This window comes from Peromyscus maniculatus, chromosome 10, assembly GCF_049852395.1.
Source record: "Peromyscus maniculatus bairdii isolate BWxNUB_F1_BW_parent chromosome 10, HU_Pman_BW_mat_3.1, whole genome shotgun sequence".
In the NCBI taxonomy this organism is placed as follows: domain Eukaryota; kingdom Metazoa; phylum Chordata; class Mammalia; order Rodentia; family Cricetidae; genus Peromyscus; species Peromyscus maniculatus.
The window spans coordinates 97,497,143-97,520,233 of NC_134861.1; the positions used below are offsets into that span (position 1 = coordinate 97,497,143).

The 23,091-nt window shown below is 40.9% G+C and overlaps 1 pseudogene across 1 annotated transcript in view; it reads left to right on the plus strand.

Moving 5' to 3' along the window:
* Positions 1–23,091, plus strand: part of LOC121826366 (ATP-binding cassette sub-family G member 3-like) — a 129,323-nt pseudogene that overhangs the window by 91,774 nt on the left and 14,458 nt on the right. Inside the window, exons 2-9 of the transcript XR_013042632.1 lie at positions 6,044–6,265; positions 8,254–8,313; positions 8,955–9,069; positions 9,597–9,749; positions 13,204–13,340; positions 21,205–21,356; positions 22,592–22,696; positions 22,816–22,823. The product of XR_013042632.1 is annotated as an ATP-binding cassette sub-family G member 3-like (transcript). The remainder of the gene's footprint in view (positions 1–6,043; positions 6,266–8,253; positions 8,314–8,954; positions 9,070–9,596; positions 9,750–13,203; positions 13,341–21,204; positions 21,357–22,591; positions 22,697–22,815; positions 22,824–23,091) is intronic.

A 23,091-nucleotide genomic window follows, 5' to 3' on the forward strand; every position in this document is an offset into this window, starting at 1 on the left:
AGCTACAACAAAATTCTGCTCCAAATTCCCCTCCCAACAACTTCTTTTCCTCCCTCCCTCCGTCCCTCCGTCCCTCCGTCCATCCGTCCGTCTGTCCCTCCCTCCCTCCCTCCCTATACCTCTCACCCCCATCCCTCTCCCTCCCCTTCTTCAATGACACACCGAGTCCAGTCAGTGCTGCCCATGCACACATAGAGTAGAATCATCCCCTGGATAGTCAACACACCAAGGACCACACTCCCGAAGAAAACCGACTTTCCCTCTCCTGGCAGTCATCAGCTGTCCATAGCTCCTCTGCTGGAGGGGGAGGCTCCTGTGACCCTCCCCCCTTCAAGCTGGAATGTTACAGAGACTATTAGAGTATGAACCTGACTTGTTTTCAACATTGAACTTTGTGGTCTATGAAGTGTCCTGTACTGCATACACTGCACCATCTGACTGCAGGGTCACAGTCTACACTGAGTTCCCCCTCCCCTCTTCCTGTTCTTTAGGGGTGGAGTTTGATATTTAGGGCAGCCACCCAGACCCCAATCCTCCTGCCTCAACCTCTCGGTTATAGGGATTACAATCGTGAACAGTGAATTATTTCTCAATTGGTCTCTAGAGATATAAAAGCAAACTATAAATCAATTTATATTGACAACCTGGGCGCTTAACAAGCCATATCCTGGACTATCCTGACCTCTGTGTTTGTCCCTTTCTGTGGTAAGCATATATTCACTTCCTGTTTATTATCCCCACTGCCAATCTATTAAGAAAGGAAGGAAGAAAGAGAGAGTAAGAGAGAGAGACTGAGAAAGAGAGAGGGAAGGAGGGACAGAGGGAGGGAGGGAAAGAGGGAGGGAAGGATGGAGAGAGACAGAGACAGACAGAGACAGAGACAGAGACAGACAGACAGACGTCCTTGCTTTCCTTTTTTCTCTTCCTGGGGGCTGTCTCCCCAGCATCCAGCACTGATGTGGACCTGACCCAGGGTTCAGTGCAGACTGCCCACCAGCTTTCCTGTTCTTGCCAGATCCAGGCTTCCCAACAACATGGTGCACAAGAATCCTGATTAACCACCAAGTGGCGCTACTTCCACTTCTCTCTTCAGGCGCCGCCCAGGCTCACCTTCCAGCCCTGAAGTTCCTGATGCAGAGGCTGAGGACAAGCTGAGCAGCAGCCCGAGTGGCTCTTCTTCCCCTGCATCTGACAGCAGTGAATGTGGGCGAGCTGGAAGGGCTTTATTGTAGTACAGTTAGCATCATACACCTCATCGACTTACAGTGAGGAATTCTGTGGCTATGGGTATAGTCAGAGGTGTGCAAGCTTATTTTCATAACATAACCTGCGTATTTAAATCCAGAGATGCTTTACCACAGTTTCTTTCGGTCTTTTTAATGTGTGTGTGTGTGTGTGTGTGTGTGTGTGTGTGTGTGTGTGTGTGTGTATTACACTGTGTGTGGAGATCACAGGATAACTTTTGAGAGTTCTTTTCTTCCAACTTATGAGGTGATCTCTCCTGTACTTTCTTCCATGCTGCGTCCTCCGGGTTAGCTGGCCCTTCAGCTTCCAGGTGATTCCCCTGTGTTGGTATTCCAAAAGCATGCCACTGTGTTCCCCTTTTCATGGTGTTCTTGGATTGAACTCAGACCTCCTGTCTGTGCAGCCAGCACATTTCCCTGCAGAGACATCTTGCTGGACTCTGGGTGGTTTTGGAGTCATTTTCTTAGATGTGGGTCAGAGGGCCAAATTCAGAGCCTTCCATATGCTAGACAAGTGCTCTGTCAGCCCTCGGGATTTTCATTATAAACACATTTCATCCACTAATCGGGCAATTTGACTTCTTCCTTTCCTGATTATATCTCTCTTTTTCTTCTCTTGTCTTATTTATCCAAGGATCCAAGCTCTGTATTAAATAATAGTTGAGGGAATGGTCATCCTTGGCTCTATCCTATATTTAAAGGAAGTAATTTGAGTTATTCCCTGTACAGTATAATGCTGTTGGTAGGAGTATCACATACACTGTATTGTGTGCAGATGTGAGCTTTCTCTTCCTGTTTTGTTCAGGGCTGTAATCAAGATTCAATTTATTTTATTGTAGACTTCTTCCATGTCATTCTTATCCTTGATCATGTTATGTGCTGAATTTCTTTATTAATTTGCATATGTTGAATCATGTTTGCATAAAACACATACTGTTCAATCACCATGTATTCTGTTGTTTCTCTTGCAGTTGAATTTTATTCTAATTTCACTATGATCTGATTAAATACAAAAATTACCCCTTGATTTTTTAAATTTGTGAATGAGTGTTCCAATTATTAACATGCAGTTATCTTTATTTTTCCTGACTTTGGCTTGATATCTGCTTTGTCAGGGAGGAGCATAGCTTTTGGAGTCTGTTTGCTTAAATGCCGTTTTCCATCCTTGCACTTCAGTCTCCATATACATTGCCAGCTGGTTGAGTTTCCTGCTGCAATAAACAGTTGGTTATTGTTTTCTGCTTTTCAATTCAGCCTGCCAGGTGCATCTTTTACTCCAGAATTGAGACCATTTTTAGTTAGGTTATTGTTAAAATGTTTGTACTGAATGAAACCCTATAATTTAGTGAGCTTCTCTTCATCTGGTTTTCTGTTTTGTCTTCAATTGCTATGTGTTCTTTTCTTTCTCTCTCATCTTAGAAGTTTGTTGACTCACTGGCAGTTTGCTTTCTACTGATGTGATAAAGCATCATGATCTAAAGCTACTTGGGGAGGAAAAAGTTTATTTGACTTAAACTTCCACATTACAGTCACCACTGCAAGAACCCAGGTGGCAATTCAGACAGAAACTGAATCAGAGACCATGGAGGAACACGGCTTACTAGTTACTCTGCACAGATTGCTCAGCCTGCTTTCTTAAACATCCCAGGACCCCAAAGTAGTCTAGACTCTCCCACATCAATCATCAATCAAGAAAATGCCCCCACAGACTTGCCAATCTGATGGAGGCAATTCCTCAGCTGAGGATTCTTCTTCCCAGATGTCTCTACCATGTGTCAAGTTAACAAAAAGCTAAACAGCACATTTACTGAGTCAGCACTGCTGATTCCTGAGAACTACAGGAGTTATTTTCTCCTGAGCTCTTGGGATTGTAGCTTTCTGTCTTCTTCCTTTGTGGTTTTATTTTCCTGTGAGTATCTTCCTCGCCGCAACCTCAGTGGCCAGCATTGCTTTAGTTATGCTCATCCTGAAGGTCTTTGTAAAGGACAAATTTGCTGTAGTCACATTGGTTGTCAGTTCTTTTCTTTAAATGCTCAAAATACATAAGTCCACGTTCTGAACTCCTTATACCTGGAGTCAACTCTGTGATATGGAGCAATCTGAACCTTGAACCATCATATCTTTAACTGACACTGTACCTTGAACCAACTGAATATTTATTGGCCACCCTGTTCCAGAATAGCTCTCTCTGCTACACGTGTATCAACTATGCTTTTCCTTCCACAACTCTGCTTTAAACCTTGCACCTTTCTTGGTGATAACATTTATTGTTGTGATCAATGCATTCTGTGATCTGAGAGGCAATATTGGTCATTAGGATTGGAAGGAACCAGTTTACACTTGCCAAAAGCCACACACCTCAGAAAAAGCAAAAGTGCCTGAGAAATGAAAGGCAGGAAAGTTGATGCAGCTTGTGAATGCATTGTTCTTCAATAATTCTGACATGTGGATGACATGAGTGTATCCATGCATGTGTTTCACATGGCATCCCCATGACAATTGTAGTAGGGAAATTGGCTCAAACCAGTTGCCAAGGCATACATGTAATGTACTCACTCCTTAATGAGCCAACCTGGAGTCTGCCAGAGGGCCTAGCAACAGTCGCTGTCAGATTTCCTGATCATGCCCAGCCAATAAGGGATGACCAGACAGAATGGGTGCTGGGAGGAGGGTATATAAGGCCTTCCCTTTAGTGAATAAAGGAGTTCATTATTTGCCTTTAACTGACCTGGTGTCTGTGCCATTGACAACACAACTTCTCACCCCCTCCCCCGAGGGAGGCTTATAATCCATCAACAGAAGGTGATTGGTTCAATGATTTATCCCAGTACTGCTCTGCCATGCAGGAGGAGACAGTGTCAGGTGGAATACCCGAGCTGGATTTAAGGCTCATGAGAGTGATGGGTTCCTCCTGACAGCCTGTTGTCACCAGGGCAGCCTGTTTGACCTTGGAGTTGCTGCCCTGGCCTCACACAGGCTGCACATGCACGGGCCTGTCCTCTCAGGCCCAGGCCAGTGATTCCCTATGTGCTGGTTGTCTTCCGCATGTTCCCCCTCACAGGAGATCCTGTTCAGGTCCTTCAGACCCTGCTGTCAAGTTCTGCAGACTTCTTACGCTCTCATGTAGCTCTCTGTCTTTCCAACGTGGAGCTTCTTTTTTCCTATGATAATTCTCATCCAGAATGGATTTCATTTCAATATCAGTCATGTATTTCTCCTGTTCTCCTTCTTAATCTATCAGTGTTTAAGTGGTTGCTAAATGTATTATTCAAATCCTAATTATGATGGTTTTAAAAATAGATTTTGTGTCTTGTGATAAGAAATCTGAAATTCCTTTCTCTCTCTCTTTGAATGTAGCAATCACTTGTCATATTATTAATGATTGCTAATTGAAGTCTGGATTACTTGTGAACCTCTTTCTATGTTCTCACTTTAGGGATATATAATCATGTTTATTGACATGTCTAGAAATTTGCATTTGAAATTTGGGATAATATATTTTTGAACAGGAGAAGTTTAACATTCTTCCAGTAATGTCTGAGGAGAGCACTGATGTGCCAGAGACTTGGACCCATAGTTTGGTTTGTCTGAATTACCAAAGCCTGAGCCTTCTGGACCTCAAGGTACAGGGTTTAGAGCATGCCATTGTTCTGAGGATCCAGGTTTGCCTGGTGACAGATTGCTAATAGTTTCCACAGGAATAACAGGGCATCTGGCAGATGTGTTTAGCAGGTTTTGTTTTCCTGCCTTTCCTGGAGTCGCCCTGTACTTTTGAGGTTTTAGGTGCTCATGGCAGGAGGGAAGGCAGGAGGGGGCTGGGTTGGCTCCAGTGCTGCTGTCCCTCAGCCCTGGCTGCTCTGGTTGGTGTCATCAGAGCTCTTCACACAGCTGCTCCCACCCTGTCTGCTTTAAGGTGGCTCCTGGAGGAGCCTTGCCTGAGCGGCTGGTCCCTCACAGGCAGGAGCTCACCACCAAGATGTCAGCTCTTAGAACGGAAAACCAGCTGTGTTGAAGATGGTATTTTAAACTGTTTGACAAGCTCAGTTCACTAATGGTCTTACTTTAAAGCAGACATTAATAACTTGTGAAAAGAGACATTTGTATTTAATTTGTATTCTTTTTCCTTGAAAGTCTTAAGCTGCTTAGCTACTGATTTGGTGTCCCTGGTCATTATTATTTTAAAGTCTAAGTTTTGCTGGAATTTCGACATTCCCTTTCCAGCAATGATGATGTCATTGTCACCAGTTCATCTTCTCGGCGTCTGAAGATGCCTAATGACCAGAGGTACAGTCTGAGTCAGGAAAGTCAAAAATTTCTCCTGATCATGTGCAAGGCCAATTTATTATTTTTTATACCCCATAATCACACACACACACACACACACACACACACACACACACACACACACATACACACACACACACACACACACACACACACATGACATGTGGTAATGATGGTCATGTATCTGCCTCTGAATTTATATTGTATCACAATATGCTTTTGAAGTAAGACAAATCTGTCCCCTCATCTGTCTCCTTCTTCCATTATGAATTATGAATAACATTTATACTCTACTTGTTAGGTCTCATTTGTTTCTTAGAAATTGGGTGTCTAAGGGAGCCTATATATTCAGTTCTATCTGCTTCTCATTGGGTCCTAGGTAGTCACAGAGATATGTTCATCAGGAAGGAATCTGCCTATGCCTGTGTAGTTTAAAACAATCCTGAAGTTTGCTGTGCTGTGTAATAATGTTGTTTGTGTGGACCATCAATTCACTATTGCTGTTCCTTCCACAGGAAGGAAGAACCTCTGGAGATGTCTTCCAATAATGACCCTGTTGCAATCCCGATGACAGAAAGAAATCCCAGTGACCTTCCTGGAATGGACCCCAGTGACCCGAGCACATTGACTGGAGAGGCTGTGTTGAGTTTTCATAACATCAGCTATTGAGAGACAGTGCAGAGTGGCTTTCCATTTCGTAAAAAAACAGAGGAGAAAGAAAGACTATCTAATGTCAAGTATGTGTGTGAACTAAAGATATCAGCATATTTTATAACTTTTTCAACAAGTTGTCTATTATCAATAAGCTGTGTGTGTATGTGTGTGTGTTTGTGTGTGTTCAGTGTATATATCTGTTTATGTGTGTGTATGTGTTCACATGTGCAGATGTGTGCATGCAATGACACACCCGTGGCACAAGGCCATCACAGGACAACCTTGAGCACTGGTCGTCACCTTCTACCATGTTGCAGACAGAGTCTCTCACTGTTCACTGCTCAGTGTGCCAGGCTAGCAGCCTGCAAGAGTCCTGGGATTCTCCTGTCTCTGTCTCCATCTCTCCATAGAGCATGGAGTTACAGGTCCCCACAACTGCATCCAAGGTCATGTGAATCTGGATGTTTGACTTAGGTCCTCCTCCTTACACAGCAAGTGCTTCACCCAATGAACCATCCCCAGCCTCACCTTGTCATATATACAGATAGGTTCATGATCACAGTGAAATTAATGAGATGGAGACTAAAAGAACAACTTACTGAATTAATGGCACTAAAAGTTGGTTCTTTGTAAACACAAACAAGCTTGACAATCCCTTAGACATATTACACACCAAAATCACCCTGAGAAATGATTTTAATTCAATAAAATTAGGGATGAAAACACATCATCAAAGATATACTATTAAAATCAAAGTATGAGGAGGAAATATTGAAAATATAATACATATATTTTTTGAATTTTGAATGTATAAAAGAATTATATATGTGTCTATATCCACATTCCCTCCCTAACTGAACTGAGAGTTTCTGACAGGCTGTCTGGGTCAGTTACAAGTGATGAGATGGAAGCAATGAGGAAGTCCCAACAGAAGAAAGTCTGAGTCCTCGTGTATTTGCTCAAAACTCATTAAGAGCTAAGAAGAGCTAAAACCAACATTCCACACATTGTTCCATACATGGAGAAGCCATGCTTCCAACCAAATTCTGAGGACAGAGCACACACACCAAGATTTCCCTGCTCAGTCTGTATAGACTCTTCCTCCACCCCCAACCATGGCCTCTGTTCTTGGGCACCGGTCATTTCTGCTCCTTCACCAGAACTTCCATCATTTTCTTACTAAGAGGGAAATGGGCAGGGCAAAGGATTGTCTGAATATGAAATAAGAAATAGGAACATACCTGAGTTTTCTATAAGCATATGTCTTTTCAATCTGGATATTCACTACTCTGAATCAATCAGTTTTCTCACATACCTTGTTTTTGTGCTGTACCTATACATCAATGAAGAATGTCCTCTATCTGAAGAATGTCTCCCAATTCTAAACTGAGCATATGCTAATCTCTTTATCAGAGAAGGAAATCTTCTTTTTGTGGGTATATATTTAGCTTTTCTATTTTGGTTAAAATGGTGTTTTGTTTTGTTTTAATTTATTTTGAGTGTTAAACTTGGCAAAATTCTCCTGTCCTCTTGAGTGCTTCTTTCTAATCTTTGGATTTCTTCTTAAGAAGCATTGATTTTAGTTTGATTCTATTTTAATAATAATGACACTGCTGCTGTTATCTCATGAATAACATGGTTTCTTGTGGTTTCTTGTGACAAGCTTTAGGAGGCAGCAAGCAGGGCTATGTGAAGACGCTGATCATCAAACATTACCCAGAAGCTGTTGTATACTTGACACATAAATCCCATATGTGTAACAGAGTCTTCATGAGAACCTGCCAATTGCTTAAAGGAAACTGAACTTAGTGCACTGTGTTTGAAAGACAAAACAAGTCCTTAAATAGTAAACAAAGGGGTTTGTGATGTCTGAGGCAATTTTCTGATGAGTCCCCACTAGCTACTGACATCTTTTGAAATTAGGTTTCTATTAATATTTCAATCTTATGAGTTTGTACTTATATTCTGTATAAAATTTCATCAAACTTCAACAGCATGTTCACTGTAGACACTAAATGAATATAACTTCTTTTAACTAGACAAATTAACCAGTATGATTTTGTGTTTACAGTGGAATCATGAGACCCGGCCTCAATGCCATCATGGGACCTAAAGATGGGAGCAGATCTTGGTGAGTATAACGGAAAGCACATGCGAGCCCTTTGTATCCAGTTTCTGTGCTAGAAAAATCACATTTATAGGAATTATTTAAATATAGTGCAAATATATTTGTGAGTGTATATGTGTATTGTGTGAGTATATCTGTGTGAGTCTGGTCCCATGAGCTGTGGATAATGTGCAGGATGGTACATTCAATTTTCTATCAAGAACAGAAAGTCTTACTAGGTCCACTTTACTGATAGGAAGTGATAGAGTGATTGTATATGGAGTTGGGTCATATTATTATCTAATGTGAGGGAGATAGTATTAAAATTAGAAAAATGAAGCAAAGTTTTCTGGGAACAAGAAATCATCACTAGGCCCAATTCTCAAAATCTAGCAGCTCATTATGAGTTTGAGTCCCAAGGTCAGACAGCAGGGAGGGACGGTCATGTGGATCACGCCTTGCATTCATAATTCTGGGCTGTGTTAGAGCACACAATGAGCAGAAATGTGTGTGTGTGTGTGTGTGTGTGTGTGTGTGTGTGTGTGTGTGTGTGTGATTTCAGTTAAACTTTTGATATGAAGAATTTTTATTCTGAGTTGCTAAAAGGCAATAGTTTTTTACTGAAGAGACAAAGTAAACTACACAATATATATTACTGGTTGTAGGTTATTGGATGTCTTAGCTGCAAAAAAAGAACCAAGTGGTTTATCAGGAGATATCTTGATAAATAGGAAACCTCGACCTGCTAATTTCAAATGTATTTCTAGTTATGTACCACAAGTAAGTGTTTGTGGGTTTGTGATTTTAGATTTCCTTTGCTTCTGTATGGGTAGTTGCTCAATTTGAAGATTTGTGTGTTTCCAATTAATTATATGATAGAATACAGGCCCAACTTTCTCTACTCCAGCTTTTCCTAATGACTCATTAGCCTGAGGCTGGCGTTATTAATTAGGAAGAAGGGGAGGTCTTGGAGTCTGGCAGCTGTGGTACAGCATAAGGAACTGCAGCTATGATTTAACTCTACAAAGACTACTGTTGTCTGATTTTGTTATTCCTTAATCTTTCTCTACTGCATAGAAGATGCCTTCTGAAAATAATTGCAGGTATCAGTCACCAAAATCCCTGTGCTCTACTTAGAAGACATGAGGGGTGAAAATGATTGCATCAGGCTCTGTACTTTGTACTGGAAGCTTATTTTTCAGTAGAGTATTGCAATATGTATCGTGTATATGAGGATTACATCACATTTGTTGGAATGATTGTCTTAGTAATAACTATATTCAATTGAAATACTATTTAACCTTAAGAAAGACGTGGTGATGCGTACAGTGACTGTGAGAGAAAATATAGAGTTCTCAGCAGCTCTTCGACTCCCAATGACTATAACGAGAGATGAAAGAAAAAGACGAATTGATGAGGTCCTTGAACTTCTGCATCTGGATAAAGTGGCAAATGTCCAGGTAATGTGAAGAAAAATCTTGAAAGACTTAGAGCCAAGAAGAGAGCAAGACAGAGACATAGACAGAGACAGAAAAACAGAGAGACAGCCCTGTGTGGACAACATGACCCTCTGTCATCAGTTTCCTATCATGTGTGTGGTCCAGGTGGCTGCTCTCTGTATTAATGAGTAAGTGACTGGTTACATGATGTAAAGTGGAGATTGAGCTGGGAAGCCTTCTTAGCAATGGTTAAACCTGGGAATGGAGTGTGATCCAGGAGGGAAAAGTGTTCCTCACATGGCCATTTCCAAGTTTCCTCACATCAGCCTCCTCCTCCTCAGCCTTAAACTCTTGACTCATGGAGAATCTGACAAGTGCTTTCTTCTGTTTATTGTCTCTTTGACAGAGGACTTGTCTCTTTGTTGTTTCAGAATGTTTTCTGGACTGACATATGACGTGGGATTGAGGACTCTGGCTCTGTGTGTCACTCTGCATTTATTCCCTCCAGGGTTGTACTTGGTCTCTTTTAGCCTTTACTTCTGACTTGTTCAGTGCTTGTTATTTTCTGTAGCCTTTCTGTGTTTTTATCTCATCCTGTCTGTGGTGGCTAGTGTTAACTGTCATCTTGACACAGTCTGGAGCCAACTGGAATCATCTAGAAGAGAGTCTCAATGAGGAATTGTAGTCAGTTGGCTTGTGGGCATTTCTGTAGGTGACTGTCTTGATTGAGTTAAGCGATGTGGAAAGACCCAGCCCACTCAGGCAGCACCATTCTTTGGGTTTGGGTCCTGGGTGTCATGAGAATGGGGAAAGTGAGTTGAACACTGACAGGCTTGCATGCATTCATCCTCTCTGTGCTCTTGACTGGATGTAACCGGCTGCATCAGCTTCCTGCCTGGACTTCCCTGCAATGGTCGACTGTACTTTTGAACTGTGTGCCAAAATAAAATCTTTTGCTCCTTGTTTACCTTTTATCTTAGCAACTGGCCATAAAACTAGGATACACTTTGCCCGTACTCCCCATTTCCTTATCTTCTGTTAATATTTATTCCCAGACCCTGTGTAAGGTTTTATAGATACAGCCTTGGGCAAGTGTAACAATGAGTGGACCAGTGATATCTCCTGCTGAGACTTGTGCAGGACCAGGAAAGGTAATAGTTGAGCGGTGAACTTCACAGCTGACTATTGTAATAGATTGCTTGTTTCTTGCTGACATATTAAAAAGAATATTATATAGTATTCTATCCCTTTATACCTATTCTTTATCCATGAAAAATAAGAACATTTGCTTATCTTAGTAATTCCATTTTTAACTATCAAAATACAAGAAACCTTGATATGCTCGGTTTGTCAGGTAATAACCATTCAAATTCCCCAAATATTTTTTATGATTATATTGTTTGTAAAACCTGACTAAGCGCATTTACTATGTGCTTAGGGATTATAATATCAAGATTGCTTTCCTTTTCTTGTGTCCTCCAAACCATCCTGTCTTTCACAATGACATCAATTCATTGAGAAGTTTATATATAGATGCCTTCTGAGCAGACATTTGGTGGTACTGATGAAAATGGGCTCCCCAGGAAATGATTTTCATGGATTAACTCCTATGGAGGCTCCTCCTTAGAGGCAGTAAGGAATAGGAAGGTACAGGCTGTTGATTCCCACAATGCTTCTCTACAGTCTTTTATGAGATGTTGTTGGTCTTGTTGGGAAGAATAATAGAAAAGTTGACATTCACCATGCTTTCTTTTTTCCTGAGTGATGGAATTTTGTTCGCTTTGACTATGTTTATTTACATATTTTATGTTTACAGTAAGGTATATTATTTTAGTTTTGTTTTTAATAATAATTGGTTATTTCCCCACGTTCCTTGTTTTTTTAGGGACAACATAGGAAGATATTTATTAACTTCTTGAAAGTCATGAAATGCAATAGAATGTAAGAATCTTAATATAATTTTTAATGATAGCTTTCAAAAAAAAGGTGTGTGTGTGTGTGTGTGTCTGCCTGAATGCCATAACACACACATAGAAGTCATAGGACAACTTTGTCAAGAGTCCATTTTCTCCTCCACCTTGTTTGTAAGTCAGGGTCTGGCTTGTTCTACTGATGCCCTACACTCATGCCTGATGTTTCTGATCCACCTGCTAGCTCACTGTAAATACATCTTGATGGAATTACAGATGCATGCCACCACACACAGCTTTTATATGCGAGTTCTAGGGATTGAATGCAGGCTTCAGGTTTATGTGACAAGTGATTTTTCCCTGCAAAGACTTCTCTTCAGCCTTTTATAAGATTTTTATTTAATAAATGTAGTGGCAATAGATGGTTACTGTGAAAGTTTGACTGATATATAGCCAGCACAATAGCAAACTGCTAACACCAGCCTCCTGGGCCCATGAGTGTTTATAACATCATACTCACTAAAGCTGTTTCTCACTGCAGCATTTTAAAAGAACATTAGGGAGGATCTTACTCCTGAGTACTTAATTACTTTTCATCCATAAATATAAACCTATATTTATGTTTATGCTTACCTATAAACTCCATTCTTAACTATCAAAATGAATAATTCCTTTATTACCTCAGCCTTGTCATGACCACACTCATCCCCAGACATCCTTTGTTATATGTTGTCAGTAGGGCTTAATCATGGTTTTAGTTATCATCTTTGGGGAGAATTGTTCCCTATTTATGTCTCCCCATGAATCTTGCTATTCTCTCTCACCTTACACAATGACATTGACTAGAAAAAGACTGTGTCAGTTTGATCTGTAGACTATACCACCTTTTGGATTTCCCTACAAGGATGAGTCATGAGTCCTGTTATGCTGTAAAGTGTAAATAATGTCAATTTGCAAAGTTGTAAGGGAGTTAAAAAGGTCCTAAAAAGGCAGTGTGGAATTTTTGACAAAAAGCATTGTGTGTGTGTGTGTGTGTGTGTGTGTGTGTGTGTGTATGTGTGTGTGTTTGTGCCTCTGTATCAATATGTTGTGTTCTGTGTATGTTGTGTAGTGTGTGTTTATTTGTGTGTATGTTGTATAGAGTGTGTGTGATGTGTTTTGTGTATGTTGTGTAGATTGCCTGTGTTATAGGTGTGTGTTGGGAGGGTGTTAAATGATAACTAAATTACTAGAGATACTTTATCTTCTCTTGTCCCATCTTCCTCCTTCTTTAGACAGATATCTCACTCTGCCAGACTTGGAGTGTGATAACTCATTACCCTAGAACATGTGACTTGATAAAGAACAAACAGTAACTGTCATTAGCACGGACTTCATGTCAAGTCTGACCTGAGCCTCTTTCTACTCACTTGGGAAAGAGAAATGTCCTTCTTCTCCCAGTTGTCCATACTTTGCTCTTCAGGATAAAGACATAACAAAATCTTTTATTGCTGGAACAATCTAGTTCACCAAATGACAATGACTGTGAGTATTATTGTTGATAATGATGGCCATTGATACTCTAGCCTAGATCTAAAGAGCTGGAGAAAAGGACCAGTATAGCAATGGAGCTGGTCACCGAGCATCCCATTCTGTTCTTGGATGATCCCACCACTGGCTTAGACTTGGTAACTACAACAGATGTCATCTCGGTCCTGAGAAGGTAAGTGCTGAAGGAACATAAAGTTTTATTCACTTAATACCTGGTCACTTGTGTGTATTTTTGGTGCAGGAGATTCAGAAGTAAGCATCAGAATTTCTTCCTTGTTTATTAGAGGGAAATTCAATTAACAAGGAACACACATCAAGACAATGAGACAAGAGCATAGGGAAAGATGGCTGTGGTGAAGGTGGAGCACTGCTTTACATAAATGTCCTCATAACCATCAAGCAAGTGTCAAGTGAGCTGGGTGTGAGTGGGTGAGATCTGAATAGAGGGCTGACAAGACAGAAAACTAATTTTCTGAGGCAGAGCATGTTTGATGTGTCTGCTGAGGCCTGTCTCACTGAGTTGTGGATGGTGTCTCCTTCCTCTTTATGTGACTTCTCCAAAGTTTTCAGTTTATATGCACATACAATCAGCAATTCTCTGGCCAAATTAAGGTCCAAGGCTTGAATTCTTTCAGGATCTTAAAGGCCAATGAGAAATGTACCAGGCAGTGACTGTCAGGTTTCTTTATGACTCAGGTGGGAGTGACTTGTAAAAGCTTCAGTGAACACTTAAAGGGAATGGGGTCAAATGAAAGGGAGAGAGGTCTTAAATCAATAGGGAAGTCGAGGAAGGGAAGAGGGAAATTCGAGTGTATTACTACATTCCTAAGTGTGGCTAGATAATAAGCTAATCAATAAACCTAAGTAAAAGTAAGTGTAAGGCGTTAAGAACTTGTTTAAGATTAGTGCAGCGCTTTCCTATCTACTGGTGGGGTAAGTTCAGGGCATGCTTGTTGCCTATCTGTCTAAGGTCTGTGAATCAACAATTTCAAACATGTTATAATCCATGACCTTGGGCATCTGTGAATGTCTCACATGAGATCCTTTTGCCTGATACTAACACTGACCAACTGTCTGCAAATAAAGATAATTGCAGGAAAGCAGACTTCTAAGTTTATACTGGGAAAGGGAACAAAGGTTTGACTGTATGTATGACTTACATTCACACATTACTGGGGGAAGTCATCCAATATATCAGTGCATAGGGGAAATTGTGCCCAATAAGTGATCAATACACTGATAAACTATGAGAAGAAATCTCAAAGTTGTAATAGGAGGGAAGGAGCTATGCCTTCACACAAGAAATCTGCAGTAAGAAAGCAGCCAATTCATTCAAAAGGCAATAATTCCAGTATGCCTTAGGGATTTGTTTAATCCTCCATATGTCTGGTGGGTTGATGTTCTAGATAACAGCTCTCTCTCTCTCTCTCTCTCTCTCTCTCTCTCTCTCTCTCTCTCTCTCTCTCTCATTTTCTTGTTTTTTTAAGACAGGTTTTCTCTGTGTATCTTCCAAGACTGTCTTAGACCTCATTCTATAGACTTCTAAGTATCTATCTATCTATCTATTTATCTATCTATCTATCTATCTATCTATCTATCTATCTATCTATCTATCTATGATCTATTTATCTATCTTGTGTGTGTCTGTGTGTGTGTGTGTGTCTCTGTGTGTGTGTGTGTGTGTGTGTGTGTCTAGCATGTAGAGGTCCTAGGAAAACTCAAGGGCTTTGTTTTTCTCCTTCCACCAACTGGGTTCTGGAGATGAAACTCAGGTCTTTAGAGTTCGCATCAAGTGTCTTTACTGACTGATTGACTGATACATCTTGCTTGCCTGGTTTGAATCTTGGTCATCTCATCATGTTGGTGGTTTGGTTATATTATATGAAATTATAGTTTTTCCTTTGTGATTCATGAATAGTCTGTGTGGGAAAAGTGTCAGATATTGCATAATTATTCTGCCTCATCTCGTCTCTATCAACCTGTTGTCCTGTTGTTCAAGGTGTTCACTACTGTTCCTAGCTCTCTCACTCTCTCTTTTTCTTTCTCTCTCTCCTTCCCTCCTCCCCCTCTCTCTCCCTCACTCTTTTACTCACTCACTTTCTTTTGTTTGTTCTGTTTGTCTTAATAAAACAGGGTTTCTGTAGCCTAGGTGGGCCTTGAACTCCTGATCCTCCCAAGTGCTGGGACATTACTGATACGCCACCATACCCAGCTTTAAAAAGAAAACAATTCTTTGGGAATTTCACATCTGCACCCCAATCCCACCCAACTCCCAGTCTGTCTCCCCATATCCACACTTCACCCTCATAGCATCCCCTAAAGAAAAATTTTAAAAGAAATAAAAATATTAATTAGAAATTAAAGAAACAGTGCCCTGGAGTCTTCACCAGCAAAGAAGAGACCCTGTTTCAGACAAGGTGGAAGCTGAGGGCCAATGCTATCCCCTCCATATGCATGCATTAGTGCGGCGCGCTCCTCGGCCAGTGAGGAAGAACGACCACCACTCAAGGATTCTTCTCAGAACACACTTTATTGGAGCGCCTCTTGGTTAAGGGAGAGCGGGAGGTAAGGAGCCCCGAGGACTAAATTGCAGCTGCTTATATAGGGAATCAGGCAAACGTGCCGTACTATGATTGGGTCCCGCCAGAATGCTAGCACGGGGAGCCACGGGATAGGCTGAGGACATAAGGTCGATTACCATACCCACGCATGCACAGGTCACAGGACACATAGTCCCGAGAGCATAGCCAAATATGGAGTTGTTTACAGCTAGGCTACCAGGAAGCCAGCGCCATCTTAGAATGGCGGCTCCCTACACATTAGCACAAGTACCTGCCCTCCACTACCACAGGATGATGTTCACACATGCACATGCAAGCCCACGCGCACATGTGGTGGTAGGAAGAATGCACTTTGGAAAGTGACAGGAAAGCCGTCCCCAGCCATCTGATACACTCCTGTGGTGATATTGTGTTCCCCGCACCCTAATAAACTTATATGGGGTCAGAGAACAGAACAGCCACTAGAAATAGAGGCCAGAAAATGGTGGCACACATTTTTTTAATCTTAGCGTTCCAGGACACTGGGGCAGAAGCATCCAGGGATTCCCCTGTCTCCATCGCCCATCCTTCCATAGGATCCCTGGGATTATAAACACATTCAAATATGCCCGGCTTTTTGCATGTGTGCTGGGGTTTTGAACTCAAGTTCTCACTTTCCCTACTAGCCATCTCCCCAAGTCCTAACCTTTTAAAATTTTTTATTAGCACATGTAGTGGGTAGCCATTCCAGCTTGGATCTGGAAGTTCCAACCCCCATTGAGACTCTGGCAATTGTCACACCTACGAGGCGGGGCGAGGGGAGGTGCCTAGAGACCCGAGAGCTGGATGGGCCAGCGCTCTCTCTGTGTAGTCTCTCTGTGCAGGGACGCTGAACTGTGCAGAGCTCCGGAGAACACCGATGGACTGCGATACACCTTCCCCAGACCCTGCGACCTACCTTTCACTTAATTTGTGAGTTATGCCATTAAATAAATATCCTTTTAACTATGTGGAGTGGCCAAAATAATTTCTCCAATATCTGGCGCCCAACGTGGGGCAAACTCCAAAGGCCTGGGCAGCTAGCGCCCTCTCCTCCCTAGCTGGCGGGTACCTAAACCTGCCTGCAAAGTTCCATATAACCAGGGAACACCTACATGGTTCCATTCCCGAAAAAGGGTGCAGCTAGTCCGATCTCAATTCCCTAGCTTAGCCCCAGACCAGCGAAAGAGGCAGGGGAGTGCTAGCTCCAATTTCCACCATCTCCGCCATTTCTGCCTCCTTCAGCAAATCCTACCAGCGTGCGCACGGCTTGAGTTTCCACCTTAAACCTGAGAATATTTAATAACCAATTCTAAACAGAGCCAAAACCAGGTTCCTGCTTCTTGTCTCATACGGGCAGCTAGACACCGCAAAACGTGGCTTTGAACACTGGCGGGTTACTGGTGTGTGCGTTTGACCAGCAGTATGTCGGAAATGAGGTGTCTGCCAGCGGCACATTAAGCTGTGTGGTAGATTTAGTCTTTACTATTATTTAAAAAAAATTTTAAAAAAAGAGGTTTCTGGGCTACACACTGCTTTGATAAAAGCTTAGACCCACTATCTCTGAGACTTGATGACTCCCAGAGCCGGCACAAAACGTACCACCATACCACCTCCATGTTGGGAAGCTGAAGTGGGCAGAACCAGCAGCCACAGCACCGTTTCAGTCTTAGAATGCTGCAGTTTAAAACAATAGGCTCAAGGTAATATAAAAAATAAGCCACGTGCCGGGCGGTGGTGGCGCACGCCTTTAATCCCAGCACTCGGGAGGCAGAGCCAGGCGGATCTCTGTGAGTTCGAGGCCAGCCTGGGCTACCAAGTGAGCTCCAGGAAAGGCGCAAAGCTACACAGAGAAACCCTGTCTCGAAAAACCAAAAAAAAAAAAAAAAAAAAAAAAGCCACGTAAAGATGGCTACCACACAGAGAATCTGGATTATCTTCTCTTTGTTATTTGTAACTAAAGAAAAACATTTGATTGCAAAAGCTGTTGAGTTATGCCAAAATGTATATTTTAAAGGTACCTTGACTTCAAAATTTGGATTTAAGGATATGTTGCTTTGGAAAAGAGGTTCTGCTTTTGTTTCCACAGAAAGCCAGAGGCTGTGGATTTGTTCCAGATTAAGATACATCAGGTTTCACCAGCCAAGACCCCCTGAAAGGTCTCCGATGACACCATGGCCCAGATGATCCAACATCCAGAGCGGTTTCAAGGCAACTGGTTCACACAATACAGCCTCACGGACTACCCCATAGGCCTAAAGTTTTCTTTGCGTCCCCATAAGATACAGCGCCCCCCTCCAGCAGGAAGTAGTAAGAGATGCTACGCCCAAATTCCCAAATATACCAAGCTGGCTTTAGAGGTGGAATTGGCTCACTCCCCCTCTAAACCCAGACATATTGCTTTAAAAAAAAATGGTTAAGAGATTCTTGTGTCCCAAATCAGAAGAGCCCTCTGGTGTGGGACAGAGAAAACCCAATATTTTTATTTAAAATAGGTTGATTATAAATGTGATCTCTTTCTAAAAAAGAAAAGGGGATATGATATAGATATATAGGAGGATATAGAGATGATAAGATAAAAGGATAGATTAATCAACCTACTTTTAAAGAACAACTTGTTTAAAATGTTTTACATTGGTATAGATTTTAGTTTATGTTTAAAATGTTTTACATTGGTATAAATTTTAGTTTATTGAAACAAACTTGAAATTATTTTTGTTATGCTATATATATATTTCTATTCTTGTTTGAGGTATTATGTTTAACTCATTTAAAATTGTAATGGATAATTAAAAATAGATTAATAATTAGTCATCTATGATAATCATATCTGTAGCCATGTTAGTTAAGTCTTCTAGGTATACATAAATATATTCCAGATAGATAGGTAATCTTCAAACACTTCATAGACCTAGAGAATATGACATTTAAATAACTTAAAATTCTGTTGACGTGAGACACAATTGCTCCTGGCTGCACCAATTGATCCCGAGAGAATGTTGGGCTTCTAAGACATTTCCATTTGGAAGTTTGTCTTTTTGGCACAAAATGGCCTACTGGGCAAAGAACTGCCCTTGCCTTGATGGCTAACAGTACAAATGCAATGCTGTCCTTTCTGGACAAGCAGGACACAAGGAAAGCGACCAGTGTACTCTGCCAAGACAGGGTAAGATGGTCTTTCAGAATTCCTGCTTCTGAAAATGGTATGTCAGATACTCTAGGCCTGTAGCCAATTTGAATGCACCAACAATGCTGAGAAACATTAGGTGACTGTCCAGGCTGCCAGCTATCTTGGTCCACTCTTGCAAGATTCCCGAAAGTTGCTTGTATCCATCTACCATTTCTCAGGTACCATTATGTTCCTTCTCAGGTCTTTGATGTGGTTAAAGACTAGATAGTTGTAATTTCCTCAGTTATGATAAAAGATAAGTTAGATATAAAACCTTAAACTCACAAATGTAAGATAGATAGGACATCTTCTTTAATATTGTAACTGTAATTCTTGCTCGATAATTGTTTTGTTATATGTAATTTTTACCATGTTAAAGTTAAAACCTCCCTTTTTTTAAAAAAAAAAAAAAGAAAAGGGGAAGTGCTGTGGATATCACTCTATATAGATAAAACACTGATGGCCAGTGACCAGGCAGGAAGTATAGGCGGGACAAAGAGAGAGGAGAATTGGGAAAACAGGAAGAAGAGGGAGAGACACTGTAGCCACCGCCAGTACAAGCAGCATGTAAAGATGCCGGTAAGCCACCAGCCATGTGGCAAGGTATAGATTTATAGGAATGGGTTAATTTAAGATAAAAGAACAGTTAGCAAGAAGCCTGCCATGGCCATACAGTTTATAAATAATATAAGCGTCTGAGTGATTATTTTATATGTGGATTGTGGGACTGCAGGGCTTGGTGGAGTCTGGAGAAAAGCCCTCCATCTACAAGCACATGTTAATTATATGCAATAACAGGTTTATTATGGCATATGTGTGTGTGTGTGTGTGTGTGTGTGTGTGTGTGTGTGTGTGTGTGTCTGAATTGACCCCTTTCACCCTCCATCCCCTCTTGCTTCTCCTGGTCCCTCTCTTCTCAACTGGTCTCCTGTGTGCTTTCATAGCTTTTTGTTTTTGTAAGCAGCTCTACGAGATCATTTTTAAGAGAAATAGTTAATATTTTTCAGTGTTTGAAAGGAAAATATAAATGATGAGTTCTCCTAGTTAAAAAAAAATTAAAGAAACAAGACAATATAAAAGCAAGACAGCAGCAATAAAAACAACAGAGCAAAAGGAAAACAAACACTTCACTCCTGTCTTTCCCACCCCCCATCACCTCTTCATTTGTATTAGTGGCACTGGGAGCTGCAGCACATCATGGAGCAGACCCTTGTATCCAAACAGCTTTAGTTGCAAATGGTCATTGTATAATGAGTTGTTGGTGAGGTTCAAGGCCTCTGGCTCCTGGTAAACTGTCAATGCAGGACCCTCACTGAAACTGCTCTGGGATATTTTGCTGCTACCCTATGTCATGGAGATCCTGCAGCTATGGATCTGCAGGATCACTATTCCCTACATGTGCTACAGCAGGTCACAGATGGGGTAGATGATGGGTTGGGCAAACTCAAAGCCCTGGATGTATGTGTGCCTGGGTGGTAGATGAGCTGGTCAGTCCAGGACATATTTGCCACCATACCCAGCTTTTATAAACATATTTTCAAAGAGTTTGAAACACTGTTTTTGGTTATTGGTTCTCCTAACAGAAGATATGATTCCCTGAAATGGTAGTTCAGCTTATTTTTTCCTATCATGGAATTAAACCAATGATTAAATCCCAGCTTTGCCCCTCACTAACTGTGACCCCTTGGCTTGTTGCTGAACATTTAAAGTCTTATTAACAGAAAGGGGGAAATTATATTAGAATTGTCTTATGCCAATATTGTGAAAATTGAGATGAGGTTATTGCGGAAGTGTTTAGCAAGGAGAACAAGTGGTTAGTAATGTGAATCGCAGTATCAGAACAAAGAAAACCAGTTCCTGAAGAAACTGAACGTGTAAATGATTGAAGGGAATTGTGCATTCAATCATAGTTGTAATGTTTGCTCTGTCATTCGTCTCAAGCTTGAGTGAACCTGCCCAACACCTGGAATGCCTATTCATGATATGGAATCTATGCATTGATTCCCACACATTCCTATTCAGTGTCTGAGAAGACTGCCCACAGATCTACATAGTAACACGCAAGTGGACCCTGGACTACTGACATTCCACACTTTGGAAGTCCTAATATTTGAAATAAAAGTTTGGAGCTTTGTTTCTCTATTGGGTACATAATATAAGAGGGATGAATTGTTTTTAAGGAAAATTCAAGCTGAAATGGGAACAAAGAATATAAATTCAGGAATAACATACTTTGTTGAGAAACTCAAGGTTCTGCTGTCCAGTGACTTTTCCCTCTGTGAACATAGGATGTCTATGAGGGGACAGACAATCATCTTTTCTGTTAATCAGCCCCAGTACTCTATCTTCAGAACTTTTGATAGCTTCACCTTAGTGGCTTCAGGAAAAGTCATGTATCATGGCCCTGCATAAAAGGCACTGGAGTACTTCACATCGGCAGGTATGGCTGGCTTTTGCTGTGAGAGCTCCTTCATTCTTGGGATCTAGGAAGAAAACAGGGCTTCTGAGGAGTACTGCTTGACCCTGGTGCAGACTTACTGTGTGTGGGTTTCTCCATTTTAAATACCTTGGTTAATTTGGTGACAGGATTCTGTTAGCTGTGCAGCACGGTCTTGTTGTTCAGCTCTCTTTTCTTTCTGCTGTCCTGTATCACGCCTGGGTTACAGTATTTTTCCTGAGCCTCTTGTTCTGCATCCCAGTTGTGGTGACTCTCTTAATTAACATGCTGTCCTCAAGCCCAGTTATCTGTCACTGGAACAGCTTTGGAAAGCCCAGCATCATCCTGTTCTTGCTCACTTAACACATGGTGTTTTTAGTTTTCCCCTAGTGTGATCTGACTCTGAGGAGCTGTGGAGATGTTACTAACTTAGTAGTAATTTTTCATTTCAGGTTTAGGCAATGCTTGGGGATAGAGTGGCTTTAGTCTGCCTTCTGTGGACTCATGTTTTTCATGTACCTGGTTTGTTCAGAGTCAGATTGGATGATGACATATTTTGTAATGGTTCATGCTGTCAGCTTCATCTTAGTGAAATATGAATATAGTTATGGAAGATTCTCTTTGACTACAAATATAGGTTTAAATATTTGCTGTACAATAATCTTTCTTTGTTTTTTGATTAATAATCTTAGTCATTTAAAAATGTCCAAACATTTTTGAGTCTATGGAGTCCAAGAAAAATTTAAGCCAACTTCAAATGAGTCTTTCACAGGAAGAGTTCACATATCTATGTTTATGTCCAGCCTATGTCTATTTCATGTCTATGTCTATGTATAGCCTATGCCCATGTCATATCTATTTCTAGTCTAGGTCTATTCTGTGTCCATGTCTAGATTTGTCTATGACCATATCTGTGTCTAGTCTATTCCTATGTTTAGTCTATGTATCTGTCTAGTTGTCTTTGTCTATGTCTAGGCTATGTCTACTCTGTCTATGTCTCTGTATTGTATATGTTTATGTATATATGTATGTATACCATCAACATAAACACACATATGTATACAATAGGATGTGAAGCAGAGATTGCTGAAACATTGTGAATGTATATATAATAGGAAAAATAAATTAGTGGGGACATTCAAGAAAATGAAGAAGTTCTTATATTTTGTCTCCCCTCCCTATCCCACTCTCTGAAAGAGGGTACTCAGGTTTGTGTTCTTGGCCTGCCTTCTTTGTAGGTTACATATATGATTCCCATGACAACCCTGCAGACTTCTTCCTGGACATGATTAATGGAGGTTTCTCTGCTATATTATTAGACATAGAGGAAGATGGCCATGATGGTATATGAATCTTTTAGAGACACAGGTTTTTGTCTAACTGATTTCATTAAAACACAACCATGAGTTTCATTAGAATATAACTTTTTATGTTAATCAACTATCCTAAAATTAATTCATAGCAATTGCTGTAAGTTAGTGCTGAGAATTTTTTATTTAATTAATAAAAGAACATTGATGTGATATTGTCACAGCAGAAATTTCTGTTAAAAAGTAAATGTACTTATTGTTTCTCATATTGTTCTTGTATTTTTTTTATATAGAGTTTGCTCAGCCAGACTAGGTTTGAATGTGTGCTCTTTCTGTCTCATGTCTCAAGTGTAGGTATTACAGGTATATGTCACCGTGCTTGGCTTTGTTTATAACATTTTAAAAACAAGATCTTGTCAGTTTACTGC